Source organism: Leptopilina heterotoma, unplaced genomic scaffold (genome assembly GCF_015476425.1).
Source record: "Leptopilina heterotoma isolate Lh14 unplaced genomic scaffold, ASM1547642v1 Lhet_297, whole genome shotgun sequence".
In the NCBI taxonomy this organism is placed as follows: Eukaryota; Metazoa; Arthropoda; class Insecta; order Hymenoptera; family Figitidae; genus Leptopilina; species Leptopilina heterotoma.
Window position 1 is genome coordinate 366,391 of NW_025111001.1, and position 6,596 is coordinate 372,986.

The following is a 6,596-nucleotide window of genomic DNA, read 5'->3' on the forward strand; positions in this document are numbered from 1 at the left end:
CGAAAATAGTAAAAATTTTCAAACCATTTTAGAGCACAAGTTTTATAAAAAGCAAAAACAAAAATAAATAATTTTTATACTTAATTTTTTTAATACGTGACGCAATTTGAATTTGAAGATAAAATAAATAAATTTTATTTGAAACTTCAGAACTTTAGGTACGTTATCTTAAGTATAGAATATACTAAATTTTAAGATAAATACCAAATATTTTCAAATTACAATTGTTAAACAAATAATCAACACTATAAGAGAACAAGCATTTAAATAAATTATCTTAATAATGAAAAATCTACAACAAAAAAAATTTCGTTCATTTTGAACGTTGGAAAAAAAGATTGTAAAAACTCTTACTATACGCTAATTATGGTTATTACGGATTAAATAAGAAAAAAAATATCCTAAATAAAAATATATATAAATAACTAAAAATAGAAATTCAAGTAGATTAAAATAAAAACAATGTCACGATTGACCTAATATCTAAATAATAAGTTTTGATATCCATTTTTTTCCTGTGTCAACGCAGCAGAAAGGAAAACTTATTTTAAGCTGAAAATGAAGTCTTAATTTAAGATGCAACATATTTTCAAAGAGAAAATAAGAAGGCCTTTGCTGAATTTAGGCAATTTTAATACGACTAATTGAATTTTAAAACTCTTTAAAATCAGACCTCCATTTTAACTTAAAGTGATGTCGCAAAACACGAGTTTTAAAAATTTTCATAGAAAGCAAACAAAAAAAGTTGAACATAAATTTGCAAGACTCTTTTTGCGGTATCAAAAGAATATTGCAAAATTCAAAGTATAAACGTTTGTCATCTATTTTGCAAAGTATTCATATAATTTACACTGAAAGAAAATTTATTTACTTCAAAGAGACGGTTACTTGTCTACTATCAAATATTTGTTTACATTAAATAATTTTTCATTAAAATCGATTAAAGAATATTTTCTTCAGAGAAAAAAAATTAGGTTTGCATCATAATTAGATTCGATAAAAAAATTAGGTTAGTTTAAATAAAGTTTGCTTGATCCAAATAAATATTTATCTGCTTTAAATAAACATTTGGTTCAGTTTAACAAATTTAGCGTTTAAAGAAAGAATTTTATCAAAAAAGATTTTATCAAGAAAGATTTTATCAAGAAATAATTTTATCTTGTGAAACAAACGTTTAGTTGAACCAAGCAAATGTTTTATAGCAATATATTTATTTGCTAGATTTAACCAACATTTGGTTGTTTCAAACAAACTTTATTTGATTCAAACAAATATTTTCTGAATATTCAAATACTGAAAGTATTGGTCGAAATACAACTTATTTGATTCAAATAAATATTTATTGCATAACAGACAAGTAGGTTACTTGAATAAATTTTTTTCAGTATAATTCAAAGATCGCTTTAAAGTAAATAAAAAAATATAATTAAAAAAAATTTTTCAAAATGTATTTGACCAAATACATTATACCAAAACATTCCAAAAAAGATGACAAGTTTATTCTCAATATTTTTCGGCCTTTAAACGGCGATGAACGGTGAAACGATGACTTAAAGTTCCTTTTGAGAAATTGTTCGTTTTCGTGCCTTGCAGCTTGCAAAGAAACTGAGAATCAAAATTTTTTATGAAAATGTAAATTATATCTAGGTCAATAATGCTCTCTTCTCGTAATGGCCAATTTTTTTTTTCGCTTTTTTTTGCGAATAAGGGTTAAACGAATCAGCTTGAAAACGGGAAAATTATTACTTTCACCCTTTACACGTTATTGGATAAAAAAAAATGAAAAAAAAATGTCACATTTTCCCCCTTTTTACGTTTATATATCACAGTGTTTGAAAACGACCGTTTTCAGGTAAATTCTACGTTTTTAGGTGATTTTTTACCCCCTTTAGGTAAAGTGCCAGGTACTCGCAATATTAACGGCCTATATGACAATTCGAAAGAAATGCTTGAAAACGATGCAGCTGTTCCCTTTTTTTTCGTAGAGTGACCACGCGCGGTTGTTGTTGGAAATTGCAGCTACCCCCTAACCCAACATCACTCCCCAAAAAAATATATAATATTCGTATTCCGGATGAAGGGAATGATAGACAGACGGACGGACGGACAAACTTAAGGACTTGTTTCCGTTTGATGCACACGCCATTGCATTGACAATGTTACTACCCACAAAATTAGACTTGTAAGCGTGATAGCCGCAAATTTTCGTTTGTTCACCTTCACCTCATTCATGCGTTTATACAAAATTTCTCCAAACCCAAATTATTTTCTAACCAATTTTCAAAGAAAATCCTTAACCGCAGCCTTTCTCTCTCTTTCTCCTTCTCTTTCTTACTCTTTTTCTCTCTTTCGTTCTCTTTCTTTCTCCTAAACCATAAAGTTATTACAGACACTATACAATATTTTATTGGAAACAAAATTTGTCTACTTAATAACAAAAATTAGTCATATATATATGATAAACGCATGGTGGGGCTGCTTTTTTATCGTTAATCTTAATTATAGCATTAAATTTTTTATTACTTGTGCATTTCAATTTTTGTCATTTTTTTCACCGCGCACTCTTTCCCAGACACTATTTAAGAATGAAGTAGATCCTTGCGTGACTCGACATCACAATCGAAATATAATTGTTTCTTCGTGCACAAAAGTGTCGAATCACGTTTATTTCGTGTGTCTATCGCGATCGCCTCTGATTGACCTTATATTAAAAAATGTACAAAACTTTTTTTTTGGCATTTTTCGTGGGTATTAAATTTTCATTTTTGCGGGAACAACTTTCAAATCGATTTCGATTTAATCAAAAAAAAAAAAAAATAGATTCCTATTACATCAGAAATATTGGTTTATTATAACAATAATAATAATAATTATTATTATTATTAAAAATTTTAGGATAAGCAAAAAATAACTAACATTTTTGTTAGCTAATCCAATTTTTGTCAAATTTGACTATTTTCCTAATTATTTATTAACTCACACTTTATTATTTTCTTCTAATAATTAATCAAATTTGACAGTTTCATTAGTTATTTATTTACTAAAAATTAGTTATTTTCTACTAATTTCCTAGTAATAATTAGTCGTTTTAACTAATTTAGTTATTTTTTACTAATAATTAGTTATTTTGTACTCAAAATTAGTTTTTGTTTACTAATCGCTGAAGCAAAAAGTCAGCTAAGATTTTTTTATTTAAATCAAAGATGTTACATAATTGATATTGAAATAATTTTTTAATTGAAGAAGGAAAATTTCTTTGAAAAAATCGTTTATTTTTTAATCAAATAAATTTTTTCTAATCAAGTAAATTTTCTTTGAATCAAAGAAAATTGTTTTTGAATCAAATAATTTTTTTTAATGAAATAAATATTCTGAAATAAATGAAAATTGTTTATGAATCAAATACATTTTCTTTGAATCAAGGAAAATTGTTTTTGAATTAAATAAATTATTTTAAATCAAAGAAAAATTAATTTTCAATCGAAGAAACAAGAAAAAACAAATAAGTTAAATATTTTGCTTTGTTAAAAATTAATTTTTTCAATCAATACATTTTTGTTTTGAATTTTTTCATATATTCTAATGAATTTCAAATTTGAAAAAAAAATGTTAAAGACAATAATCCTTTATTTGAATGTCCAAAATTTTAAGGTCATAAAAATTCAAAATTCTTCCTTGAAACTCTAAGATCTGAATCAGTAGATTTTGCTAATCAGTCACACTTTATTCTCTCAATTTCAATCAGTCAAATTTTAGTGAAAAGCAGTTTAAAATAGTACAAATTTAAGTCATTTTTCATTGAATGGCGAATTTAAAAATTACCGAAAATTTAAGTATTTTATATTAAAAATTCCAGTTATTTTTATTTTATTTTACCAATCAATGAAAAATGACTTGTATTTCAATCATTTTCAGGAAAATTTAATTGAATTAATTAAAGTTTTAGCTGATTAAAATTTTAAATTAACGACTGACTTTTTGCTCTTAAATCAGTTTAAATTTACCGATTCAGATAAAAATTCCTTTCTACTATTGAATCAGAAAATTTAAACCGATTTAAAAGAAAAAAATCAGTTATTAACTCAAATCAGTTAAAATCCCAACTGATTTAGATCTAAACAGCACTCAAATCTCACCAAAAATCAATTTTAAAAACTATTCATATAAAAATTCCACCCCCATTAATATTTATAAAAAAAACATTACAATTTCCAACAAATGTTATATCACGAGAGAAAATTGTTCCCTTAAAACTATTAACCTTTGACAGTGTCACTATAAAAATACGTTCGAAAGCGTATCGATACCCGTCTGTTCATATGGAAACTATTCTTTTTTGTCTTAAACCCCATAAATATTCGTTGATCCCTAAGCGTGTCTATTGTGAATCATTCAGACAAACCCCTCGAGTCGATGGTTTCCAAAAATTCGTATAAATTAGTATGCGTACGTCTGAAAGCATTAGCATATATTCTATATTATACATACATATATATATATATATATAGGGGAGGAAGAATCGGCCATTACGGGACCAATGAGAGAAAAAGAGAGAAAGCAAAGAAGTGAGAAAGAAATAATAAAAATATACATACGTATATGGAAAAGCTATGAACAAAAATCTATATACTATAATATTTGAAGGGTGGAGGGAAGGGGGGAGGAAATATAAGAGAGAATTGACAAGAGGGGTAAAACTAAAAATGAAGAGGCGGGTGGGGGGAGGGTGAATTAGAGAATTTGAGAGTACTAGGGAAAAAAAATGGAAATTTTCGGGGACCATTGTTCGAGCGAGTCGAAAAAGATGGGTCAACTATAGAATGGTCCATCGTCTATATATGAACGCATCTGGTTTCATAATAAATGCAAAGATCACAGTTAAGGTCAACTCCGTGACCTTGGGTGTGGACCCAGTCACGAATTTTTTGGGGAAAAAAAAATAAATAAAAGAAGTTACACGGGAGAAGAGAAGAAAAATAAATCGATCCAAGTTTAGCGACGCGTGCCCTTTTGTCCATTCTCTCACCCTAAATCGAGGGACAATGACATGCAAAATGCATGTACGATAAACGTCCTTTTTTTAATTGCGCCCGTTATATTATATATGCGCTCTCGCAGATGAGAGTATGAGAAAGAGAGAAACATAAGAGAGACTGCATTGCAAAATTAATGGTCTGAGAGCATTGCTACTGCTGCTGTACCATTTCGGATTTACTCTCTATGACAGATACATATATTTTACTTTTACTCACACCATGTCCCTTAAAATGATAACCAAGCAGAAAAATTGTACTTCATTTCTCTTAAAAAAAGGAAAAAAATAGAAAAAAAGTTTATATAAATGCAACAAACGCAACAGGAAAAATCTCTTAATTAATTAATGACCAGAAAAGTTTGAATTCATTGTCCGGAAAAAAGTATCACTTTTAATAAGATTGCATTTTTAATCCTGTATTTCACATAATTAAATTTGCATATTCGTTTATTATACTTTTTTTTATCGCGATAACCATTTTTTTAAAATAACCATTAAAATCTTTGTTCTCTAAATTTGAATCAGTGAAATTTTATTCAAATTCAGAGAATATTATTAGCAATATAACGATAATAGAAAGTATAAATAATTTTTATATTTCCGTATACCGAATTTTTTAAAAGCATGTATAAAAATTGTATCTTCTTTTAAAATATAATTTTTATACTCATATTTTTTATATACAATAACACCCTCAGGAAAAAGTTTTATTATTTTCAAAAAATTTTGAACGAATTTTTAAAAAGTTCAGACTACAATAAAAATAAAAATTAAATAAAATTTAATAAAAGATGTTTCTGAAGTTTGTAGCGTTCAAATAAACGACGATATTTTTATAACTTTATATTAATTGCTTCCTCATGAGGAAGCTTTGCATTGGTGACGATTTTCAATTTTTCAAAACAAGGTTATATGGACTCATTTTCATCTAGAACATATGTATATTCAATTATGAGCAAATGTCCAGATGTATGTGTGTGTGTATGTATGTGTGTATGTGTGTGTGTATGTGTGTATGTGTGTGTGTGTGTATGTCACAAAAATTGTGTACAAATTATCTCAGACAAATTTTGATGGATTGTCCTGAAATTTTGCAGGTTTATTGCAGTCATTAATACCTGAAATCTGACACAAGGATTTTCAAAAATATGTACAAAATTTTTTTTATACAATTTTTTTAAAATTCAGAAAAATTTTTTTTTTGTATTTTCTGAAATAATTTTTTTATTTGTTAATATTTTTATTAATTATTCTCAAAATTACATTCCTGGCAAGAAAACGAATCGATTGATGTATACAAAGTATATATTTTATCAAAATTTATAAAATTAATAAATATTTTTCTTTTTCACAAAAAATTCAAATTTGGTATTTTTTTCATAATTAATTTAATATTAATATTAATATTTTGAAATGATTATTCTATCATAAAATAGAAGCAATTGGCAAATGAAAGTGTAAATTTCACCAAATATTTATACAACAACTTATAAATGATTTATATAATTTTATTTTTAACCAATCTTCTGGACGAACCCTTTTGTACATAATTTTTCAAAAG